Here is a 27,198-nt window from a genome sequence, read left to right on the forward strand (position 1 = left end):
ACCTTTGTTTTTTATACCATGAGGAAATAATCCATGTTAATTTTAGTGGAAACAACAGAATCCACTTTGGTAAATTTAGGCAGGGAGGAAATTTATAAAAGGACATTAGGAAACTTACAGAATCTCTGGGATGTGAGACAGAAGGGGCTGGGAAGCCACGCATCGAGGGATAATGGCCCATATATCATGGGGGCATCAGAGGCTGCTCTAGAAAACACTACAGTCACCACCACTTAGCCTGGTCAGACCCTAGAGTCTCCAGGCAACTCATGTCCTGGGCATCTGACACTCTGCTCCTGCCTCCAAAGAGCTGGAAGCCTCTGCCTCAAGCTTGCCAGTGGGTTGGAGCTATACCGTCTGCTCACACTGTTCCTTCCAAACTGGCATCCCTTGCAGGTGTAGCAGTGGCAGGGCCCAGGTCTCTCAAGCAGCAGGGATCCTGGGAGAATGAGTTCAAGCATCCACACTGGCAAGGTGTACTGGGATAACCAATTTGTTGGGTGGATTTATTGCTTGTAATCAGGATTATTTAATTCAGCTTTGGGAAGTATTCTTGGACCACTTGCTGATCACATACCTACCAGTGCCTTAGATACTAGTTTGACCTATGCAGATCTTATTCCAGTTGCACTTACTTATAGGATAATTCCAAAAAATGTAATGTTGATTGCTACCATTTTTACATCAGATATTGAAGTCTTCCAACACTGAGAACACTTACTAAGTATTTCAATCCTTGCTGGGCCACTGTGAAATGAAAACCAACATTCATTAGCAAAGTAAACAGAAAAGTCCAGTTAATCTTGGTGGCAGCTTCCCTGGCAGGTCTGGTTTTCAGTCACGCTGACAGTATTTATTTTCAGATACTGTGCTGTTTTACATCTTGCAGCATACTGCATCACCTTCCAGTCACTATATAATTGTGGTCAGAATGCTGCTCAGGTGAAAAAATGTAGATGAAAATCGTCCGTCATCATTAGGAAAGAAGCAGTCCACATCACTGGCACCAGAGCTAGTTGGAAATTGGTAGGAGTTTTCCATTTTGGTGTTCAGCTTGAAAAAGGACCTGTCAGTACAAACCATGTCATCAAAATTGAAGTAGTGTGCATTGAAAATAAACTTTATCATGGGCATTTGCACAATTTCCAATGTATTGTTAAATACAAATAGAACCAGAGCATAGAGGGGTTTTTTAAAATTTTTGTGGTTCTTGATTAATTTACAAGATAACAATTATTCTGATTATTTTCAATCATTTTAAAATACATTTTTCTAAAAAATAATAGTCCAGAGCCTGGAAATTGAAATTATCACCTTTCTTTAAGCAGAGTTTAAATTGTTCACAATGCATTAGGGAAATTTGTGGTTTAAATATATATCCCACACAACCTGACTAAACAGTTTTATGCTTGATTTTTACATATGTGGACATTAATAGCACATATGGTTAATATGTGATTGCTTAGGATAATGACAGAATAAAGGAAGTTTAGCTATGAATAAAGAAAATCTATAAAGAGATTTAAAATGCAGCAAATTTTGAAAATAAATAACATAAAACATAAAACAGAAGGTATTGATGTTTATGTTCAGTAAAGTTTTCCATCTTTTAGGGGCCTAATAGTTATGTATCAGGAGAGCAACACAGGTAGTAGGAATATAAGAGCATATCCATTACCCTTTGCTATTTAAGAGGTAGTGATTTGCATCATACCCTCATACTGTGTTTCTTACATAGTGCTATTTGTATTATATTAAAACCAGTACCCATGTGAAATATAAATAATATGAAACTATATTTTTCAAAGGTTTTTTGACCTTTGGAGAGTCTTTTTGTGAAGATATTAAAGGAATAAGAAAGTTAGAAATAAAAATAATTAACAAATAATGAACAAAATACAAAGAGACAGTGAAATGAACAATATGAAAAAGTGGTTGGGATAGAAAGATAAGATCTAATATATATCTAATAGACATTCCAGAAGGAAAGAAATAAAAGTATTTGAATTAAAGAAATAAAAGTATTTGAATTATAAAAGTTGAAATTTTCCATAACTAATGAAAGACATAAATCCACAAAGAGCATGACATACGCAAATAGAATTTTAAAACTCCACACCTTGGCATATTGTATTGAAACCATAAAACATCAAATTCATAAAGATTTTAAAATTAGCCAGAGAAAACAGACAGATCACCACAAAGGAATGGTAATTAGACTGAAAGCATATTTCCTAAAAACAACAATAGAAGCTAGAAAAATTATACCTTCAAAATACTGAGAGAAAATACTTGTCAACCTAGTATACTGGCCCCAGCTAAATTATTATATAAGGATAAAGTTGAAACATTTTCAGATAAATAAGAACTACTAACATATGTATTTCAGCAATAAAGGAATTTAATTCAGATAGAAGGAATGCGATGTAAGAATCAAAGTAGAAGAAAAAATGGATAAATCTGAGCAGGCATTGATTGAATGAAATAATAATAATAATAATAGAAGTAATTTGGGGTTGCATTTTTTAAATATGGCACTAAAATACAGTGGAATATTATTCAGCCAGCAAAAATTAAGTTTTGATTCATTATGCAACATAGATAAACCTTGACAATATTATGCAAAGTTAAACAAGCCAGACACAAAAGGACAAATACTGTATGATCCATTTATACGAAATCTCTAGAACAGGCAAATTCATAGAGACAAAAATTAGATTAAAGGTTATCAAAGCTTGAGGGAAAGTTAATGGGGAGTTACTGTTTAACAGTTACAATTTCTGTTTGGTGCCATAGAAATAGTGGTTATGGTTGCACACATTGTAATGTAATTAATGCCATTGAATTATACACTTAAAATGGTTAAAATGGCAAGTTTTGTTATACATGTTTACCACAATTTTAAAAAATTAATAATGTAATATGTCAAAAACCATTGAGTTATGCATTTTAAGTAAGTGAATTATATCTTAATATGGCTGTTTTTAAAAATCTTTATAGTGTTAGCCTTCATAGTGAGAAATAAAACCAGTCAGAGCCAGAGATCCCAGGATAAATTGCTAGTTTGGTAACCTCGGCCTCTGTTTTTATATTTATAAGATGTATTTGATGACTCCTAAGATTCTTGCCAGCATTATGAATATAAGATTCTATAAAATCCAGAGGCAAAGAGCATCAAGATGAGTTTCTCTGGACTACTTGAAGTTGAAGCCCCATCCTTGAAAGGTTCTGTCAGTTGTATTATGTTTGTGGCCGGTGGTGAGGAAATACCCTTGAGAGATCCTTACCAACTGCTTGGTTAGAGAGACCTAAATCAGGTGGAGTAAGATGATAAAGAAGAGGCTATGAGGCTGGTAATTTATTCATGGCTGTGATGGTGGAGCCCTGATCTAGTCCTTGGTGGTCCTCAGGGGACTGGGCCAATTTCCAAACCATCCATAAGGAGCTGCAACTTAAGCCCTTGCTGGCCACACCACACCCATCTCTCTACTGCCAGGTTTGTATTTCATAAAGAAGGCCTATCTTTATGTATAGAAAATTTTAGTATAGCAAACCTTATTCACTCTAGCTCCATAATACAGAAGCAGGCCAATATGCTGTAACTGTGGCAGATTTTGACTGAAAATAAGGAGAAAGTTTCTACAATCAAAGTAATACAAATATGAAGTGGACAACCTGGTAATGTGGGGAAACCCACTAGTGGGCATGTCCAAGAAACGAGCAGATCACACCTCCAGGATTGCAATAGAGCAGTTCTCAAACTTTCTGTGCATCAGAAACACCTGGAAATCTTGTTAGACCACAAATTGCTCACCTCCATCCCAGAGCTTCTGATTCAGCAGGTCAAGGGTGGGGCCAGATAATTTGCTTTTCTAACAAATTCCCAAGGCTGCTGGTGTTGCTAATCCAGGAGCACACTTGAAGAAACCCTATTAAAGAGAAATCGTGCCATTGGACTGGATGTTATACTAGGTGATTTCCAAGGTGTTTTCCAGCTCTGAGAACCTATGAATCATGGAAGCCCCATACAAAACAAACATTCAGGTTCCAAAAAGATGCATTTGCTCCATAAATGGTACTCAGTTCACTTTAGTTCAAAGCTTCCACTTCCAAGTGTTCTGGGAAGTGATGAGCTGAAAAGCAGCAGCGTTCAGACTTTCTCAAAGAAGCATTTATAGAATATTCATTATATTCTTAGCAGTATGCTAGGTATTCAAGGTATATTTAAAGATTATAGCAAATGATCCCAGCTCTCAGAGTTCCTACAATCAAGCTAGAAAGGCAAACCCTAGCTCTTCGGCTTAATTTTCACCTATTTGACAAATATTTATTATTTTTCTATTATTCTTCAATCTATGAGCTAGAAATGGGGGATACACAAATGAAAAAATACAATCCAACCTAAGGTGCACTTAACAAAGATGCAGCCTTTCCAAAACTTAATTTATTCATATGTAAATGGAAAATGACACCTATGTCCCAAGATCATTGTGAGGATTAAACTAGATAATTCTGTCAAAATGCCTAGGACAGTACCTGGTGCATGGAATAGGTGCTCAGTAAATACAGTAGACTCCCTGGCCTGGCCTTATCTGTGGTTTCATTTACCACAGTTTCAATCAACTCCAGTGCAGAAACAGATCATGATTCTCCTTCTGATGTATTGTCAGAAGGTCAGTAGTAGCCCAACACCACATGACAGTGCCTACATCATTCCCTTCACTTCATCTCATCACGTAGGCATTTTATCAGCTCACATCATCACAAGGAGAAGGGAGAGTACAGTACAGTAAGATATTTTGAGAGACAACATTCATGTAATTTTTATTACAGTATATTATAAGTGTTCTATTTTATTACTGTCTGTTGTTAATCTCTTACTGTGCCTAATTCATAAATTTTATCATAGGTTTGTATGTATAAAAAAATACTATATATAGGATTTGGTACTATCTGTGATTTTAGGTATCCACTGGGGGTCTTAGAATGTATCCTCCTTAGATAAGAGGGATCTACTGTACTTATTTTGTCTGGGATGCTTTGTATCAGGAGCTGGACTTGATCTGGTCCGTGAGAGTTAAGGAAATTAGTTCATAGCTATGATCTGGTTCCCTTCACTGCCAGTTTCTCCTTCTCTACCAATAACGACAGAACTAAGTCTCAGAGGACCCTGAGAAAGGCTCCAAGAGCGGTGTCATCATTGGAGCTTCCACTTCCAAGTGTCCTGGAAGGTGATGAGCCTGAAAAACAGCAGCGTTCAGTTTCTCAACCATGGCCCCATTGACATCTTGGACTGGATAGCTTCTACAGTTACTGGGGGCTATCTTGGGTGGTATAAGCTATTTAGCAACATCCCTGGCCTCAATCCACTAGATGCTAATAGCACTCCTCCCCCAGTTTTGACATCCAAAAATGTCTCTGGATATTTCCAGATGTTCCTGTGGGGCAAAATCACCCCTTGTTGCAAACAACTGGTGTATAGGAACTCTTACACACATAGAGTTGCCAGATTTAGCAAATAAAAATACAGGATCCCTGAAAAGACCACCCGCAAAGTGGGAGAAAATATTTGCAAATCATTCATCTGATATATGGTATCAGGAATTAAGTTCCTGAATACATAAAAAACTTCTACAACTCAAAAACAAAAAACCCCAATTCAAAAATGAGCAAAGGACTCGAAAAGGACATTTCTCCAAAGAAGACATATAAATGGCCAATAAGGACATTAAAAAATCTGTTCAGCATCATGATTCATTAGGGAAGTGCAAATCAAAACCACAATGAAGCATAAAAAGACAACCATTGGAATGAGAGAAAATATTTTCAAGCCATGTATCTGATAAGGGGTAATAGCCAAAATAGTAAGGAAATCCAACAATTCAATAGCAAAGAAACAAATAACTCAATTAAAAAATGAGTAAAGGACTTGAATAGACATTTCTTCAAAGAAGACATACAAATGGCCAACAGTTATATGAAAAAATACTCAAAACCATTAATCATCAGGGAAATGCAAATCAAAACTACAAGGTATCACCTCACACCTGTTAGGATGGCCACTATCAATCAATCAATAAATGTTGGCAAAGATGTAAAGAAATCAGAACCCCTGTACACTATTGGTGGAAATGTAAAATGCAGCTCCTAGTGGAAAACATGGAGATTCCTCCAAAAAATAAAAATAGAACTACCATGTGACCCAGCAATCCCACTTCAAGGCATTTATCCAAAGACTTGAAATCAGGATCTTGAGATAGTAGCACTCCCATGTTCACTGTGGCATTATTCACAAGAGCCAAGATTTAAAAATAACTGAAAAATCTGTGATGGATGAATGTATAAAGAAAATATGGTATATACATAACACAGAATGTTAGTCTTTACAAAAGAAGGAAATTCTGCAATATTTACCAGTGTGAATGAACCTTGAGAATGTCATGTAAAAATGAGATAAGCCGGTCACAGAAGGATGGATCCTGCATGATTCACTTATATGAGGAATTCAAAGTAGTCAAAATCACAGAAGCAGAGAGTAGAATGGTGATTTCCAGGGGCTAGAAGGAGGGGGATATGGGGAGTTGCTGTTCAACATGTGTAAAGTTTCAGTTATGAAAGAGGAGTAAGTTCTAGAGATTTGCTGTACAACCTTGTGCCCATTATTAACAGCACTGTACTTTGCGCTTAGAAATTTCTTAAGACAGTAGATCTCATGTTAATTGTTCTTACTACAATTTGGACAATAATAAAACAGAAAAAAACACAGTGAGACATTACTTCACACTCACTAGGATGGCTAGAAAATAACAAGTGTTGCTAAGGATACGGAGAAAGTAGAATTCTTGTGTATTGCTGGTGGGACTATAGACTAATGTGGCTGCTGTGGAAATAGTTTCATGGTTCCTCACAAAGTTAAACACAGAATTACCCTATGATCTAGCAATTCCTCTTCTGGGTACAAGCCCAAGAGTACTGAAAGCAGGGACTCACACATACTTATACACCGATGTTCCTTGGCAGCATTATTCACAATAGAGAAGAGATGGAAAATCCCAAATGTTCAACATATGAATGAACGGGTAAACAAAATGTGATAGTACATACAATGAAATATTATTCAGCTTTAAAAGGAATGAAACTCTGGTATATGATACAATGTAGATGACCCTTGAAAATATTATGCTCAGTGAAATAAGACACAAAATGACAAATATTGTATGAATCACTTATGTAATGTCCTAGAATAGGCAAATTTGTAGAGACAGTAAGTATAATAGATATTACTAGGGAATATGGGGAGGAAGGAGTGAGAAGTTATTTCATAATGGATACAGTTTCTGTTTGGGAGGATGAAAACGTTCTGGAAATGCACAGTGGTGATGGTTGCACATAGTGAATGTACTTAATGCCACTGAACTGTATACTTGAAAATGGCTAAAAGGGAGAATTTTATGTATATTTTATCACAATACATTTTTTAAAAATACAAGATCGCCCACTTACACTTGAAATTCACATAGACGATGCATAATATTTTGGCATAAGTATGTCACATGCAATAGTTGGGTCATACTTAAAAAAAATTATTTGTTGTTTTTCTGACATTCAAATGTAACTGGGTGTCCTGTATTTTATCTGGCAGCCCCATCAGGAGATGCTCAGGTAGGGACAAAGAAATGAAGAGGATTCCAGAGATATGTTAGGATTAAAACTGATAGGACTTGGTCACCAAATGGAATGAGCACAGGCTGAAAAAGGAAGTGAAAATAGTACTGAGGCTTGTGAAAGGTGAAATAAAAATCAAGACACTCATATAAAGAGGTTTTTAAACAGAGGCAAGAGCCCATTAAGGACGTGGGCCCTGTGCACGTTCTCACCAGGTGGAACCGTGAACTTGTGAACTGGGCCAAACCACAAATATTCCAAGGACTCACTCAGTCCAAACCCCTGCAAGTTGCTACAGTAATCACAGTAAGAGACTTTGCTTAGTGACAGCCTTAGCAACCAGTTCTACTCAGTCCAGATCAGCTTCCACTCCCCACACCAACAGAAATTTTTTTGTAAAAAATGTATATAAACATTCCCTTTCATTGTAAGAACCCTAACGTTTGTTCCCTAGTGGGAGAACAGTTTGGGTTGATACTGGAATCTGTATTCCCCAAATTGCAATTCTGAGGCCCCAAAGAGGTACTTTTGTTTTATTTCAGTTCCACCTCCTTTCTTAGTGGACAAGCCTCTGTTTTTTAACAGCGATGCCATTAGTGGAGGTAAAGAGCCACCACATCCCTTCAGTTCATCCATTTATTCAACTAACCTGTATATTTTGCTGACCTTGCTGTCCAGACCTCAGTGAGTAAATAAGGATCTTACAGTCCAGTGAGGCTTATGGACAATAAGGACACGGTGACAATAGTTTATAACAAGTTCCATAGAAGCGGGGGTGGGGGGGGGGGGAGGAGCATGTGGCAGAGCTACCAGGCAGGGTCAGATGGCAGCTCCCTGGAATCCGGAATGGGAAGCAACATCATGAGGAGCACTTGGAAGAGAGCCAGGGACAGTCCTGGCCTCCTGGACTGTGGCATGGGGTGGCCTGCAGACTGTGAGGAGACTTATTTCATTACTACCTTCCAAAGTCAGGGTCCTTCTAAGGGGGAACTTCACAGCTCCCAGCCCCTACAGAAGCTGTCACCAGCAGATGGATATATAATCTTGCAAAGTGGAATAACTACCATCTGCCCTGATGCCTTCCTGGAACAATGATTTTGAAGATAAGACATAAAATACATTGTCAGAGTCCTTCCCAAGCACAAGTTTCCCAGCACTCAAGGTGCCGCAGCCAGTGGGGCCTGGGAAATGAGCAGCTTCTCAATCGGGTTGATTCCTAGGCTTCTATACCCTCCAAACTAGTCCCACTGCTGCCGCCTATACCCTGCACATCCATAAATTATCACTTCTTTAGACACATTGTTGTACCACTAAAATTATATCTGCCAAATATTCCGTCAAAGGGCTGGTCTGACTCAAGAGGAAAGAGCCATCAAGATTAAAGAAAAGCCATTTCTAAAATCCTGGCGCTTCTTGGAAAATTCCCTAAGGCTCCCTAGCAGGAAATCAAATTTGCCCTGCTAGCCAGATGGGTTCTTTTACTTCCTAAGCCTAGGGACACAGCCTCTTCTAATCTCATTTTGCATCTTTCCACTGGGTTAAGCCGGGGGAATTTCCTGTCATGTTATGTGGAGATTTACTGGTATATGGGTAGTTAGTCAGCCAAGGTCCTGGGGTGGGGCAAGGTAACCTGATAAATACGGCACCTTGATTTCAACCCAAGGGAGCATAAGCTTACCTTGTTGCAAGGGCAGAGGACACATGGGGACAGACCCCAAGAAGGGCAAGATGGATGAGCAAAGAGGCTACAGACGAGGGTATTTTTAGGGCAGTGAAACTATTCTGTATGAGATTATAATGGTGGATACATGTCGTGAAACATGAATCCAAACCCATAGAATGAACCCTTGAAATGAAACCAAGATTGAACCCTTCTTGTAAGGGGACTTTAGTTAATAATAACTATTAATATTGGCTTATCACTTGTATAACAAATGTACTGCAATAATGCTAGATGTTAATAATAGGAAGGACTGGGTGGAATGAGGGGTATATGGGAAATCTACACTTCTGCTCAATTTTTCTGTTAATCTACCACTACTCAAAAAAAAGTCTACCAATTAAAAAAGAAGGAAAGGGGGCTATAAAGTCTTAACAGAGTATAAGTGGGATGGAGGCTGGACAGGCAAGGATTGGATTCATTTACAAAGAGGTGAGATCGGAGCAAGCGGGAGTGTGAGCGCTTAGTGGGGGACTGCATTATTGATCTCTGCATGTGCAACAGTTCATAATGTTCACCATATGAATGAATCAATGAATGAGAAAAAGTGATTTATTTCAGGCAGTTAACAATGGGTAAATGATTTAGAAATACCAAGGAATCTTTCAAAAAACATACAAACGCTTAAGTCCTTCTGCCCAGCCCATTAGATTTGTACACACACACACACACACACAGAGCTGTCTCAGCTCCACCCCACCCCCTGGGTTGAGAGCTACACAGAACTGTCCCCACCCTTGATGCACCAAGCTACAGGATAAATGTATTATTGCCCTGAGTTGCCTAGGAAAAACCCAGCAAGAAAGTACCATCTTTGCCAAATTAATTTTGCACAGCCAAGTCTTGCATGCAGGCAGCGATGTGGCTGCCCCAGCAGAAAAAAAAAAAAAAAAAAAAAAATGGAGTTCTTTGCTTCTCTTCTCATTGTTTCTTTCTACCTTGACAGAAGCCTTCCTTCAAGAACTTACTGGACTTCATTAAGGACTCCAGAAGTTCTCTGTTGAAACTCTGGATCACACTTATGCTCTCCGCACAGCAGCTAAGCAGGATGTATTTACACGATGATCTAGTTGGCACGATGTTCCTTGGGAAGAGGGGAGAGGGTAGGAGGCCAGCCTGGATCATAAGAGTGTGCAAAGGAAGCTGGCAGTGGCAGAGGTATCATAGTTTCATGCCCGAGAAGGTCCATCTAGAAGGATTATCAAAGGCCTGGGTTAAGCTTTGGCTTCAGGGAGTTACAGAAGAGATGGCATTTAAGCTCAGTTTTAAGGATAAATAGGACTTCACATTCAGACAGGAGAGGCAAGAAGGAATTAAAATCAAAATTGGACTGTTTCAGAGATTGCTAAGAGTTGGCCCATTGCCCCCTGCCCAAATCTGATGAGAGAGGCAGTTTTACACTGCTGTTGCACATGGCTCAGAGCCCACACTAGCTTTAGGGGAAGGGTTGGTCTCTGAGCAGCTGCCCAATGAGTTATACCCCAGGGCAGTCTGGGCGTTTATGGCCCAGATCCCACTCTGGCTAGGTAAACTTGGCCTTTCTTCCCTCCCATCTTCCTCCCTCTCTTCCTTCCTTTCCTCCTTTCTGTCCAATTTCTTAGCTTGCCTGAGAGGTAAAGCAGTATGAACTCACTCCAGGTTGCTCAGACGAGACATCCCTAAGCCAGGGAAGAGCAGAGCTGAATGTGTCCCACATTTAGAAGTCCCACACCGAAGCCTGTGATACCAGCTGAGCAAAGTATTAACTTTATGAATTACACTGGTGCTTCCCAAATTTAATGTGCATACGAATCATCTGGGGATCTTGTTAAATTGCAGGTTCTGATTCAGTAAAGCTGGGCAGGAGCCTGAAATTTTGCATTTCTCACAAACTCCCAGAGGCTGCTGATACTTTTGATGGGTGGGATCCACTCTGTGAGTAGCAGAGTGTACACCACACTAATGCACAGGGGAGCAAAGTTTTGCCCTCATCAGTGGAGTGTATATGAAATAATGTTTGGCTACCACCAGTCTGCCCAAGGCTATTTCCTGGCACCAGTTTCTGGGACCTGAAGGGGCATGTTGTGGTCTGACTGGTTGGTTTATACACACTTCATCCTTACCCCCAGAGAGCAGGCATCACCTTGTGCTATATTTCAATAAGGGCCTTTCACCTGAACTATGTATGAAGAGAACTGTGTATGAACAAGAGAAGAGAGAATGGGGAGAGAAGCAGTGGCGAGCCATCTGAACACACGCACAGGCCAACTCGACCAGATATTCAGAAAGTCTTCTCTGCATCCCATAGAGTAAAGGCTGACTAGCTGATCATCTAACCTGTCTCTTCCTCCTGGCCCCTCAACCAGAGGATTTCCTCTGAAGTTCTGGCCAGTGGAACGTGGACAGTAGTATTATCTGCCACTTCCAAGATTGGCCCTAAACCCTCCCATGTGTGATTCTTGACTCTCCCCTCTGCTGTCAGAGCACCCAAGAGAGATCTCCAAGGCCCTCAGGAAAGGCAGAGTCACAAAGGAGACGGACCCTGGACCCTCAGCTATGTAGAAGGCTGTCCAGTGAACATCTAATTGAATTTTAAACACATAAAAAAATGAATCTGTAAGTCTTCAAAACATGGAGATTTAACTGCATTTCAGACAGGTCCATCCAATCTGGGAACAGAAAAAACTCTTAAGTCTTTCAACAGAGAGAATTTAATATAAGGAATTGGTTACACAAAAGGTGTAAGAGCTTGAAGCCAAACAAGAGATGGTGAGGCAAGCCCATGATTAGTGACAACAGGATGCTGCTGAATGTGGCTGGAGTTAGAACCACCGGGGTTGCTGCCAGCGAGAGGTAGGACCACAAGGGAAGAGGCAGTCTTGCAGAAGCTGGGATTCGGAGGAGACAGCCACTGCCGGAAGTGCCACCAAGCAGATCAGCAGAGGCAGAATTATCTTGGCTTTTGCTCTCTGCTAATGCATCCTGTTGGCCTCACCACCCAGAATCCAGTCGACAAGAGAGTTTGTGAAATGTAGAGGATGGGTCTGAGAGCAAGTAGAGAATCGCTCAGCTGTGTTACTATCCTAAATACCTGTGGCATGCTTACAAATGGTCCCCATGGAGTGCATGTGGGCTCAGTACTGCTACAAAGACTCTTCAGCCTTTGACTATTTCCTGCATGGACCTTTGCCTGCCCTTGTCCAGTTGCCCTCCTGTGCCAAGAAAGACAAGCCTGTCGAATGCCCACACACCCTAAAGCCTCCAGAGTACAGGCAAGAATGACAACTGGCCACAAGAAGGTACAAGGAAAGTGTTAGCCTAAGCTTTACCACGTAAGTCTGTTAGCCTAGCAAGTTATTTAAGCATCAGATGGGCCACCAGCAGGACAGGAATTAATAAGTACTCCCATCTTATTGTGAGGAAGAAATGACATGATTTGTGTAAAGAGTCTATAGAGTCTATGCTCAGTATATAAGTACTACTATTCACTCATTCATATACACACTAAGTGCCTATCTTGTGCCCAAGTCTGTTCTAGGATAGATGCTATGAATATTAACAAAAGACAGGATCCCTATCATCTTGGAGCTGCATTTTAGTGAATGTTAATACTTTTTCTGTCACTTAAAAAAATGCATGTAGAGTCTCTAGAGGGCACTTTTCAGATCTAAAACACATCATTTCTACCGAGGCACAGTTTTACTGAAAGCATAACAACCAATATTTATCGCCTAGATGAGGGGTCAGCAAACTTTTTCTGTAAAGGGCCAGATAGTAAATATTGTCAGCTTTGCAGGTCAGATGTCCCTGTGGCAACTACTCATCTCTGCTGTAGAGCAAAACCAGCCACAAATAATAGGTAAGCAGCCAGGTGTGATCAAGTCACAATATGACTTTATTTATGGACATTGCAATTTGAATTTCACATAATTTTATGTCACAGAATATTACTGTCCTTTTAGTATCTTAAATAAATGAAGCACAAGGGACTTTTAGGGCAGTGAAACTCCTCTGTATGATATTGTAATGGTAGCTACACGTCATTATGCATTCCTTGAAGCCCATAGAGGGTACAATACAAAAAGTGAACCCTGACGTAAACTATGAATGTTTGTGAATAAAAATGTATTCACGCTAGTTTATTAATTTTAGCAGATATATAACACTAATCCAATGTGTACAGAAGACATTGTACCCATGTCAGAGAGGTGGATGGATGGAACTCTGTGTACTATCTGTTCAATTATTCTGTGAACCCGAAACCATACGAAAGGCTGCTTTGGAAACCAGCTAGTGAGTCCTCGTCCTCAGGTAGCAGAGGGATTCAGTTGGTCCCAACAGTGATGGGAACAGCCTTGCAGCTAGTATCACCGCTACCCACTGACACTGTCTTCACTGAAATGAGAGTCAGGGCACCTTGATTTCAGACCCCTTCACAGAATGTTCACTAAGGCTCTCCAGAAAAATCATAGGACGAGGTCAGAAGTCCTCAGATTTGTATAATGCTATGGAACAACTTTCTGTGTTCATTTCGGAGAGTAATCCTTATGCAGGCATTAAAAACAGTAGTGGGGAGGGAAGAAGGGCTAGAAAATAAGAAAGAGGGAATGAAAACCGAGATCAAGCCCTGCTCGGCTTGCTTTTCTGAATCGCTGCTCAGTGCTCGCTAACTCAGAGCCCCTGTGAGGCAGGCAGAAACATGCTTCTGTGTCCCCTCTCTGCAATCAGATGCTGATAATGACTGGAAGGTGACTAGGGGCTTGTAAATTCAGGCAAATAGGACCAAATCATCATGTTCTGAGAAGGCTAAAAGAATTCAGGATTTAGGTTGAAGTGGTTTCTTCAGTGAGTATTTAACAAGCATTTACCTTGTATTTGAACTAGGTGAGGATAAAAAGAAAAGTGAGCAGAACTGTGTGTCCCTGTGTTCAGGGATTTCACAGTGTACCATTTTGAGACACAAGGAGGCCCTCTCTATTCTGTCTTTTGGAAAAAAGAAATTGATCTGGGCCTGTGCTCTTTGGTGCATCAAGATAAGCACAGTTCTGATGAAAACCCTCTCCACTCAAGCTTCTAGTCCTCCTGTCTCCCCAGAACAAGCCTCTACACCAGAGCTGACCAGCAGAGTGGCCACTACCCTCTGGACGTCACCAAGAACTTAAAATATGTCTGGTACAATGGAGGAACTTTTACTTGAATTTTAATTTAATTTAATAACCAGTGTTCAGGTCAGTTATTGGGAAGGGTTTATATGTTTGGAACAACTTGAGTATGTGAATCAACTTTCAAAGCTGAAACTCTTATAAAATCTACAAATCAAATATTTCCGATGCAAATTTAACATCCACACTGAGATGTGCCATAAGTAAAAATACACACTAGAATTCAAAGATGTAGTGTGAAAAAAACTATTAAATAGTTAATAAAATAATTCATATACTGATTATATGTTGAAGTGTCAGATTTTGATATATCAGGGTAATAAGTATATTATTGAAGTTAATTTCACTTTTTAACCTTTTCAATGTGTCTATGAGAAAATTTATAATTCCATATGTGGCTCACATCACATTTCTACTGGATGGCACTGCTCTAAAATGATTCAGCCTTAGTTTGTCTCCAACTTACAGGGACTCCAAGCTTTGCTCTTTCATCTCTCTGTGCCATAAAGTCCCTTCCCAAACTGTACTTTTCGTATGGCAGTTTTCCATTTAGTGCCTTCAGGTTACCTGCCGTATCAAATTATAACCTCTCTGTTGTCAAGGCATGTCTATGGTCTCACCAAACAAATGTTTTACCAAGTCCATTTTAGTGTTCTGATACTTTTATTCCTTTCCCCAATATCCCTTTCCTCAAATACCATTATTTCTCTTCTTTAATCCACCACATCCATCTCCTTCAAGGTATGTATCAAAATCCAGCTCCTCCAGAAATATTTCCCATAGTAACATCAGCCCTTTTCCGTTTGCCTCACGTCTGAAATCACTTGAGCCTTTAGGTCCTACCACAGCAGGGTGCTCTTGCCAGGGATTCTGACTGCTGTGCAAGCCACCCTGTGTCCATGACTTGTGTCCCCAGCTATTCAACAAGTTTCTGCAGAATAGAAGCTATGCCTCCTCAGTTTTATATCCCCCAACAACACCTTCTGCAGTGCTTAATAAGTGCTTATGAATGAACAGCTTACACTGTAATAAACCCTAATGAAAGAGGCGTATTGACAGAGAATAGGGTTTTCATGTACTGATACTTCTTCTTACAGATGTGTTTTATGTGGTGTGAGACCACATCTGGTATGCCACCTTTCATGTCATTTGTGGGAGGGACACACCTTCATCAAAGGCTTCATCTGACCAAAGCGTTTTACAATAAAGGCCACTGCGTTTTAAAGCTGACATTGTATAGGCAGAGTTGTTAGTATTCTATTTAAAAGATTACTTAACATTTCTCAATGTCAAAAGTGACCTTTTACTAGATAGCTTTAGTGCTCAGTCAAAAATCACTGGTTCTCACTATTGAGAGTTTTAGTAATTCACTTTTGAACAGAAGTATTGAACTAATACAATCTTAGAAGAAAATTTCCCTGTAAATTTCTGTCCAGAAACATTCTTCCCAACCTCTATTGCACACAAACAGTAAATAAAGCCTTCAAAGATAAGGATGAAATAAAGAAACTTTGGGATAAAAGTTAGCTGAGAGAATTTGTCACCAGTGTACCACACTACAAAAAATGCTAAAGGATGTTCCTCAGGCTAAGGCAGATAATATCAGATAGAAACGATTCTACAGAAAGGAAATAAGAACATCACAAATTGGGGATAAATATAAAATACTATAGGTTTTTCTCTTATCATTTCCTCAAAAGACAACTATTAAAAGTGAAAATAATAACATTATAATACATATGTAACTGAAAGTCATGACAAAAATAAAGCAAAGGATGAGAGCAAGTAAATCAAATAATACAGATATAATAATTATATTTGTGTAGTAGAAAGTGTCAGGAAAGAAATGAAGTACTGAAATGCAAAGAGTAAGGAAAAAGCAGGAAATGTGAAGGTGTGAAATATTGACTTTAACAGTCTTGGTAAGTTAATGATACATATTATTCTTGCTAGAGCAGCCACAAAACGTGAAATGAAGTAAATTAAATTAGGTACAGCTAAGAAGCCAAAAGAGGAAATTAAATGGAATACAAAAAATACTCCATTAACTCAAAAGAAGACAGGAAATGAGCAATAGAAGAACAAAAAACAGAAGGGAAAATAGAACACGTATAACAAGTTGAAGACTATAAAGTACAGATAATTACATTAAATGTAAATGAAACAATTGACTTTAATAAAATTAGACTGTCAGGATTTTTTTTTTAAGTACAACCCAACTCTAGGAATTCTACAAGAAATTCCTTTTATTTTCTTGAAATGCACTTTAAAAATAAATACATAAGTAGGTTAAAAATAAAAGAATGGGGAAAAACATAACATGCAACCAGTAAATGTTTAGGAAGCTGGTGTGGATGTATTACTTTTAAACAAAATAGTCTGCAAGGTAAAAAGTATCACATAAATGGAGAGGATTTTCATAATAATACAAGGGCCAATTCATCAGGAAGACACATCACATCAACTGCAAAATGTATAAATGTATATGCATGTAATAGAAAAGCTTCAAAATAAAGTAAAAACTGACAAAACTAAAAGGGAAAATAAAAAAACCCATAATCATAGTTGGAGTTCTTATCATAAAATAAATAAATACATTATTTTATTCTCAGTAACTGTAGAATAAGGAGACAAGAATCAGTAAGCATACAAAATTGTGAACAACCCTAGCAACCCACTACAATTAACTGATAGTTGCAGGACTCTACACCTAACAGCTGCCGAGTATACGTTCTTTCCAGGTACACGTGGAACATTCACTAAGATTTAATTCTGTTGTCATAAAACTTCCCCAAGGTTCTCAGCCTCTTGCTCTGTTTTGTGAAAATGACCTAAATTTTCTGCAGGAGCCATGGGCACCTGAGGGATTCCACTGAACTGCCTACTATTGCCAAATCTACTAACAAAAAGTGCTCCAGCCACCGATCCATGCACCCATCCACCCACCATTCATCCATCCAATGCAACTGACCAAGAGATAGGTGTCCACCAGCTCTTTGTTAGGCATCCTGCTGGGGACAGAACAAAACACTTGTATACTTTAGCTTTAAACAGTTTACAATCTAGATGAGAAAACGAAACACACACATATAGGATGAAATCAGATGGTAGGTATGCAAATGACACAGGAATTCAGAATGAAGAAAATAATCGTTTCAGCTTAGCGTGAGGGGACATGGTCAGGGAGATCAGAGTTTGATCCCAATTCCACCATCTTAGGCAATTCATTTAAGCTTTCTGAACTTTAGTCTCCTCATCTGTAAAAGAGATACACTATTTTATTGGGTTGTGAGAATTACATGAAATAATCCTTGTAAAGCATTTAGCACAATCCCTGGCACAGAGTAAGTGCTTAATATATGTTATTTTTTTTAATCCTAATTTTATTACTTACCAGTTTGGAAAAATTAGCAAAGTATCTAAAAGCACAACAATGGAGAGTTGGTTACGGTAGTGTAATCTTAACAATTTATAGTCAGTCTTTCTTTGAGTTCCCTCATTTGTGAAAGGGTGGAAAATATATACCTCAGGGTAAGAGACACTTATCACAATAAATGCTCAATGAATAACTATCACCACTGATACCTGATAGAGGAAGTAGTGCATGAGCTGTATCTTGAAGGAAGTAATAGTTTGACTTAGGGAAAAGGAGTGAAGAGAGCCTATTATATTTGTTATTATTAATAATTTATTATTATATTATACCAGTTTCTAAGATATTGTATATAAAAATGTAAAGCAGAATCAAAGTTTAGTAAGTGTTCATTGTGTGTGTGTGTAACTATTAAACAAAAGAATACAATAAGCATAAAGGCAAAGAAATAAAATAAGCAGATTCCTAAAAATATGTGCTACTTTACTCAAAAAGCCACACAAAATGCAAGCCATAATTAGGAAGCAGTTTGGAAAAAAGAAAAGCTACAAATCCAATTACCAAATAAATGCAAATTTGAACAATTATGAGATGCCACTTTTCCTAATGTATCATATTAGTCATAATTTTATACTGAGTATAAAAATAGAATTTTATACTATTCACATGTGCAAATACAGGGTCCCAGCCTCCCACAAAGCCCTCACCAAGTATCTGGGGGTTCCCAGATTATGTCTCCTCCATGCTCATGAGCATGCCCTGTCCAGCTACTGCATAAATCCTCTGTTCTATCCATCTTTCTCCCTAGCCTGTGCTTTGCTGATGTCAACTTCTGAGGTCCTGGTACCTTAGAAACTGCATGAAGGTACCTCATCCACGTTTCCAGGGCTCACCAATGAGCCCCTTGGCCAGACACTGCCGTTTTCCTCCAGGCATCAGGTCCACTGCAAAGTGAAATCCTTGAAGGGTGTATTAGTTTGCTTAGGCTTCCATAACAAAGTACCACAGACTGGGTGGCTTAAACAACTGAAATTAATTTTCTCCCCATTCAGGAGCCTAGAGGTCTAAACACAAGGAGTCAGCAGGGCTGTTCTCTTCTGAGGCCTCTCTTTAGCTTGTTGAGGGCTGTCTTCTCTCTGGAGCTTCCCATGGTCTTCCCTCTGTATGTCTGTATCCTAATCTCCTCCTTGATAAGGTCACCAGTCATATTGGACTAAGACCCACCCTCATGACCTCATTTCAACTCAGTTACTTCTCTAAAGCCTCTGTCTCCAGATACATGCTGAGGTACTCAGGGTTAGGACTTCAACATATGAGCTTTGGGGTGACACAGATCAGCCCAAAGCCAATGGTGAAAGTGACACACATCCTGTGGAATCTTCAGGACCCAAGCCAGCCAGATGCAAGAGTGTTTTGTTCTCCTTCGTGCTATACTGGTCCACATGGGTACCAAAGGCCATCTTGCTGTGAAAGGGGTGATTTCAGTTTCTACTTGAATTCAGATGGCTTTGTGAAAGACCACAAGAATGTTTGGTGTGAACCTAACTTTTATGGTTGAATTCCCAGAAGACAAAAGATTCTCCCAGAATAAACCCTTTGAGTATTGTTTCTCCAAGTGGGTCCCCCCAGCCACAGGGGTTGGCCAGTGCTGTGTCAAGCTGGCTTCAGGTGCTTTGGTAATTTCAGGGAGAAATCAATGAATTTTAAAATGTTTATAATTTTGCAGATGTGGAAATTCAGGATTGATCGATATTGTCACAGGAATCTTACATCATTTCCAATAACAGTTACATTTTTCAAGTTTGCTCATGCTCTTCAGGGACTGCATTGCCCTGTCCGGACCAGCACTCAATTAATAAAAATTGGTTTGTTTCAGCTAAAGTATTTTCCATTTGCATGTCATTGTTCATGATTGTTAAATTTTTAGCATTTTTTACTTTAACTATGGTATTATATTTTGCCAATTTGAAAATTGAATCGAGACCTCAAATATAAGTCCTGATCAAAATAGCAAAAGCAGTACTACATTTCAAAATAAAATCATCAGTGAAAAGGAAGCCAGTATAAATGGAGACTGTGATAAGTGGATCTCTGAATGGGATGATTTTCCACAGCAGGTGAAAAATGACCCATGTGAAATACCAGCATCACCAACCTGAAAAGTTGATTTAATCTGTCACAGAACTGCTCAAATACGAAGCCATCTGATGCTCTTGTTCCATGCTCAAGCAAAGCCCAGTGGTCTTGTTTTTAAATAAATTGATTAACCTAGTCATCAGAGAAGAGAAAAAGCCTACAGAGAAGGCTCAAACTTGTGCTCCTTGTAACAAAGATAAATAAATAAACTAGATATTTCCAAAAGCTTCTAAAACCAACCCCAAAGTTCAGAAAAACAGTATGACACTTAACGAGAAAGTCGAGGAGCTAATGACAAAACTCCGACATCAGACGACGCTGTTGGCATCAGGTGACATAAACAACATCCACCATGCAAGAGCAGTGACCAGGCCGTGTGCAAACCAGTGGAAATTCTGCTTAAGTGTTGGATGAAACATGCTGGCATGAAGGGTCTGACTCGGTTTTTGAAATGGGAAGCACCAATATCAGAAAGAAGTGCCTGCAGCTTTTCTATTTATCACTGAAAACCAATGTCATGGGAGCAGAACGTTTTGTTAACTAACAACGAGTGAGTTCTGATACTGACTTGAAAGGTGTTTTGAAATCATTGTTGACAAAGAGGTCCTGTTAGGGGTGAACTTGAGCAAGTCTCTCCATTTCTTTATCTCTATTTCCTCCTCTGTAGACTGAGTGTTAGGCTCCAGAACCACTAAGGTTCTTTCTAAACCCCCCAAGTAATTCTGGTTCTCGGGCTGCTTAAGTTGGGCAATCCTGGGCTAGAGCAGAATGTTGGTCCATAAGCCCTTTGACTCCACACTGTTGAGGAAGGTAGTGGCATCTGACAGGTGCAAACAGTGGCTCCAGAGTGAGGCAAACCCAGAATAGCCCCTCTATGTCTCAGTTTCCCCATAGGTTACATGAGGATAATGTAATGAGAACACTTACTACAAAGTGCTGTGCATACTAAACATGATGACTTAGAATTTTTGATATGAAAAAAGCATTCAATAGGTGTGTTATTATTACTGTTGTTACTGTTGGTATTTTCTTATTATCCTTATTCTTGTTATTCTTGTCACCTCCCTTCTAACTGAGATCAGTGAGGACAGCTTGTGGGAAAAAAATTAATTTAGGAGAAGACGACAAGTAAGACTCTAATTGTATTTCTCAACATCTTAGAGAAGGAAATAGGTCTTGTTGGGGCTTCTTCTCAAAGACACTGAGCCATGGAATTGCAGACCAGAGGCTATGCAGTCAGTCAGGAGTAGAACCTGGAACCACACCCAGAAATGGGTTTCCTGAGGATAGTTAGAAAGGGTGTTCAGATCTCAAGTCTTAGGAGATTTTGGAACAAGAAAGCGTCCCACTTTCTCTGCCCTCTCCATCAGTTTGAGAGCCACCAGTCAAAGAAAAACATATGGGCATGTCCACTGACTATAGTGGTATTAGAAATAAAATTTTAAGGCTATGAGGGCTAGTGATGAATAAACTCTCTGAAATGAGTTTCTCTTCCCAGAGCTTTCTCATGGAGCCTTGGAGGGCTGATGAACGAGAGGAGCCATAACCCCCCTTCCCACAACAAAGACAGAGCTCAGGGAAAAGTGCTCTAGGATGACCCGCCCGGCCACAGATCAAAACTCTGCCCTCGTCACTGACCACTTACACACTTACTAAAGATAAAAAATGGGCCTTGTCATCATTACGTATCTTCAACGTACATAATAAATGCTCACTAAATATGAATTAGATTAAATCCTACTGCCTTTCACCATTATCCCACTATTAAATTATGTGAACTGAATGAGGCTATGCCTCTGCAGCCAGACACAGTTAGAATCAAAATTTACAATTTAACCTAGCATGTATAAACCTTTGCTGTCATTTAGCTCCCCCACATTTATTCCCTCTGAGGAGACAATCACCCCTTTCCCCTCCTTACTCATGCAATTTGTGGGATGCAATAGCAGGACTAGATTATCAGAGCACCACATGTCCCTAGCCTCACTGACTGCCTCAGCACATGTCATTCAAAGGAGGCCAATAAAGCACAAGAAGACTTTTTTCTAGAGCTGGCTCCCTGAATTCAGTCGTGGTCAAAGGCAGCCTACCGCCCTTGACTGTTAGTTAAGTGACCCCATAAATTCTCCTTATTAAAAGGAGCCAATTCAAATTTGTTTATTTCTATATTTGGCCCTTGAACTGGACCAGTCTATTAGTCTGCTAGGGCTGTTGTAACACACTAGGTGGCTTAAAGAGTAAAAATTTTATTCTCTTACAGTTCTGGAGGCCAGAAACCCAAGATCGAGATGTTGGCAGTATCGGTTTCTCCCGAGGCTGGGCTCAGCTGGCGGATGGCCGCCTTCTCACCAGGTTCTCACACGGTCTTTCTTTTGTGCACGCATCTCTGGTGTGTGTCTGTGTGTGTCCAAATTTCCTTTTTACATAAGGATACTAGTTATGTTGGAACTAGAAGACAGTGCAATAATGCCCTCAAAGTTTTAGGAAACAGGTATTCGACCTTGAATTCTCTACCCAAAGTATCACTTATGTTGATAAAATAAAAACATTTCTAGGCATTTAAGTATTTATAATACGTCTTTTGGGGGGAGCTATTGAAGCTATGCTCCAGCAAACAAGTAAACCAAGAACCAGAGAGAGATGGGCTCACCAAAGCAGTGAGCCGTCCCAGAGAGCAGTGAGTCAGAGGATGGGGGGCCCAGGAGGGGACACCGACGGAACATGTTTAATAGAATACCTATTCGGATCAAGTATTTAAAAACAACTGAAGATGTAATGAAAACAAACAGCATCAGAAAAAGAAAAGAATCAGAGACTATAGGAAAAGGCTAAAGAGAAAATATATATAATCAAAGTACAAAATCAGACTCTGCACTCGACAGTTAAAATGATCTTCCACTCTTAAACTAAGCCCATAAACAAAGCACAGAATACAGTTATGGTTTCAGAGCAGAACGTGTTATCAATCTTGATAATGTAGAAGTTCAAATGATAGAAGCCTGGAAGTGGGAGGCAGGAAAGAGAGTGGAAAGGAAGAGTCCAGGATGCAGATGTCCCGTTTGCCAGGTGGACAGTCAAAGTGTCTCTGACTACACCAGAATTAGAGTCGTGAGTTTATGGCTAAGTTTCAAAGGATCAAAGAAATGGAATGGCAATATGGCAAAATCGAAAAGTTCAGGGAATGGGGATGGAGGGTGATAAAATTATAATAGATTGAAGGCAGGAATTCCATAACTGATTTCTAAGATTAATCAATCAAAAAACAGGAGAAGAAACATTTTATTTAGAGATATGAGAAGTAACCCCAAAAGAAACAGTAAAAAGATGACAAGTGGCTGCCCTAGGAAAAAGGGACAGGAGTTAGGAACGGGTAAGGCAAGAATGTGGCCTTATTACCAGAGTTCTATACTATTGGATTTAGTGACCAAGGTCCGTTATTTTATAAATTTATTTTTTTTATTTTTAAAGCATTTTAAAACATCCTCTGGAACCAGTGCTGAATTGCTTTTAGGACCTTGCTTCACATACAGATCTGAATTCTCATGAGCAGCTGCCAGGTCCCAGTGCCAAGAAGCCCTTAGGTGCAGCCCCCTGTCCTTTCACCTGTCTTGCTTTGAACATCGCAAGCAATGAAGCTTCCATGACCTTGTATAAGTCAAGGGATTTTAATAGCATTTGTCATTTATATGGTACCTTTCATCTGAGGACTGCAGTGCATGCTACAACATTATCTCACCATATTATTCTGGAGAAGTTTTGAGGCAGGTGCTCTTCACCCCATTATACATATGGGGAAACTGAGGCAAAGAGCTCTCATAACCAACCTGCTAGGTTGGTTCTATCACTCAAAATTAAGGGGATAACTGTTGAGCCTCAGTACCCTTGTAAGGGATTCTGGGAGATTTTAACCTGGTTTTTTAAAGTCTTAAAGAGGGTTCTTTCTGAAAACACTTGCAAGTGGGCTAAAAAGCTTCCTCTTTTCCCTCTTTTGTCCTGGGGCGAAGGAAGGGTAGAGCCATGGGAGGAGGAAGGAAGTCACAGAGAATGGGTGAGGATGGGGAGAAATGAGAAAGAAAGACCTAGTTAATTGTGGGCAGGGTCTTGCCATTCACTAAATAGATCACGTAGTATTTACAATGCCCCTTGCTAGGTTCTGAGTTCTATGCTTGATGCCTGGAAGAATTCAAGGAAGAATAGAATTAATGCCCACTGATCAGTAGTTTATCATTTACTTGGATTCCTAAATATGCACGTTGAAACATATGGAAACGAGCCTGCACTGGGAGGTAGAAACAGAATAGTAAGTGAAATAAGGTCTTTGGGGAAAGTAAGGTGAGGAATGGCTTGAACAGTCATTTTTTTCAACCTGCATTGTTTTATTCAAAGGAAATGGGTCCCTGCTATCTCTCTTTCTGGAACAAGAGCAATAGGTGGCATGTGATGCAACATAACTCAGTGGGTTCTCTATGCTGGGCCAGTTCTCAAAGCTGTCGGCTTCCCCAGCTTCTTCATGCCCATTCTGTCCATTCATTTAAGGGTAACGAGCTAAACTCAGAAACACTCTCCTCATGGCTCATGAAAAAGCTAAGTAAAAATCAGCAGATCTGCAGCCCCTGCAGAGCCTTTGATGAGCACCGGGGCCCAGCCCCCAGCCCCCTCAGACCCAGGGAGCCCAGAGAGGGCAGCTGAGCCCAGGTTGGCTTGACTCCTCAGAATCACCTCCTGTCTCCTCTGCAAAGCACACCCGGCCTCTCCTGGTGTCCCCACACATAGCCTGTTGCACATGTCTCTCTGCTCTCATAGAAACATGATTGATATTACTGATGATAACTGAGTTATTACTAGTAAGTGATCTACTCATTCTAACTGTGTTATTAAAATCAGCATAAATATAGTCATTACTAATAGGAGTCAGTTTAACTATGTTTCATAGGAACCCCCGTAGGGCTAATTCCATGAACTCTCAGGAAATAGGCATATCGTTTCCCGGGCATAACATTTTTTTTAATTAGCAAAATTAAACCCTGAAGAAGAGAATCTGTGCTCTGCTACTCTTTTCATACAGTTTCTCCTTTCCTCACAAGAGTTTTTATGCTCTCACAAGGTTTAGACTCCCTCTAATGGTCATACTTGGTTACAAAGGAGTTCGTCAAGTTCACGTAGAAACCTGGTCTGATCTGTCCTCTCGGGGGACATAGGGCAGCAAGCAATAGGATGTGGCTTCTCTGATTCTGTGGTGCCTTCTGATATTTGTGAACACTAAAGCCCAAAAAAGGTAAAGCTCAATTCAAATTTCTCTTGATGGATCTTTGGAAAGGGAGCTAAAATAAAATTTTAAAACACACATGAAAGCTTTTCAGTAACTTCAGTACAGATGTGGAAATGTAAGACTGTCATGCTTGAATCGGAAAAGCCATGAAATTACAAATGGATGTCAGACGTTAGACTCAGAGGTATAAGAGAGTCTGACATTCACCTAGTTCAACTTTCCACTTGATCTTCCGTTTCCTCTCCTACATCCTGCCAGGAAGCATGCCAGCCTCTTGGACCCAGCTAGGTATAGGTCCAAGTGGTGAGGACAGTAAACAAGGTGGCTGCCATAGGGGCCAAGGGTAGGTCACCAAAATGTGCCACTTTGGCCTACTGATTACTTTGAATTAAAGTGACTGGAGCAGGAGAATTACTCTGACGCCCTTTGTTGCCCTTCCTGAGCCCAGGAAATAAATCTCCCACATGAAGAATACCCTCTTTGTACCAAAAGGTAGCGTGACATCCTTATCACCACAGACAGGGAATTCAGAGCCAAGAAGGCTTCAGAAACAAATCTTGTTATGGTTTTACTAATTCACTACGCCAGCCTGAATGCTGTTTAGAATTCCTTACTAACTGAAGCTCCCAAACATGTTTCTTTTGTCCTAATACTTCACAGATTTATTGTCTCTTTGACTAAAATGGATAAAAACTACCTGCCTAGGTCATTTCTTTGGGTCTCAGTTTCATTATCAGGCCTTCAAACATACGTAATAAAGTTCTGTTTTTTTTTTTTCTCCTGTTAATCTGTCTCATGTCAGTTTGATTCTCACATTAGCTCTAAGAACCTTGAAGGATAGAGGAAAATTTTTCCTCTGCTGTTCCTGGGACACAACTGGGGAGGAAGATCCCAACAGCCTTTTTAAAAAAGAAAAAAGAAAAGGAACTGTATGTATTCTTAATTTCCTATTTAGCTAGTTAGTCAGTTTATTAAAGGCAGATGTATTACAGATGTGTGGCTTATGCTTAAAAATCTCAAACAATAACAAAGAAAAGCAAAATCACTATTTCTGAAGTTATTTTAAATTTTGCATCTCCAGGGTCAATTCTGAAGATGCCCATACAGGACTGGTGTTTAATCATGAAGAATTGTGCCTGTGTTTGTCTCTGCCCCCTCCAAAAAAAGCAGTAAAGTAATTGAAAAGGACAAAAGAATAGGAGATGAGATCACAGAGTAGAAAATGTCAATGTATTTTGGGGAAGATAGAAAGCAAATGCAAATGTGGTACCTAATGTAATCCGGAGGCAGGAGGCTGAGCTCCACATGTCTACAGAGCAGGACCCCGTGAATCCCATGGAGTGCAGCCCTCCAACCGGGAGAGGCTCAGCAACTAGAGTTCTCTGGTTTGGAAAGTGGGGGTACAGGATAGAGCTGAAAACATCTTGTGGTTCAAGAATACCTTAGGATCTCTGCAGCCACCCAGCAGACAAGGACGCAAGGATAGGAAGTCACACATGAGAAAGTCCCATGGGCCACACATCACACCAGCCTGTATGCCACTGGCCAGAGTGGAATCACGTGGCCACACCTACCTGCAAAGGAGTCTGAGAAAGGTAGTCTAGGTCTGTGTCCAGAAGGAAAAGGGAACAGGATTTAGTGATCACACAACAGTTTCAGCACAGGCTAAAACTCTTCTGATTGATGGAGCAAGTTATAAAGCTCAAATGAGAAACATATCACTCTCATTTCAGTTATACCTTCCCAGTGCCCCGTTACAGGGTGCTCACTGAATACCAGATCCTTCATAGTCATAAACCATAACTCCTCTGGGGGCTTACTTTGTGTGTTTAACATGAATTGCATAGTGTTTGCACATTGTTTATTCTGTGCCTGGCATGGTTTTAAGTACTTT

At 39.8% G+C, this 27,198-nt stretch overlaps 1 long non-coding RNA gene across 1 annotated transcript in view; it reads left to right on the forward strand.

Annotated features, from left to right (window-relative positions):
* The window catches only part of LOC118971143 (uncharacterized), a 120,387-nt gene extending 95,725 nt beyond the window's left edge, over window positions 1-24,662 (forward strand). The window contains exon 3 of the long non-coding RNA XR_005059451.2: window positions 22,296-24,662. This is a non-coding gene — a long non-coding RNA (uncharacterized lncRNA). The remainder of the gene's footprint in view (window positions 1-22,295) is intronic.
* The last annotated feature ends 2,536 nt before the right edge of the window (window positions 24,663-27,198 follow it).

This window comes from Manis javanica, chromosome 11 (assembly GCF_040802235.1).
Source record: "Manis javanica isolate MJ-LG chromosome 11, MJ_LKY, whole genome shotgun sequence".
Classification (NCBI taxonomy): domain Eukaryota; kingdom Metazoa; phylum Chordata; class Mammalia; order Pholidota; family Manidae; genus Manis; species Manis javanica.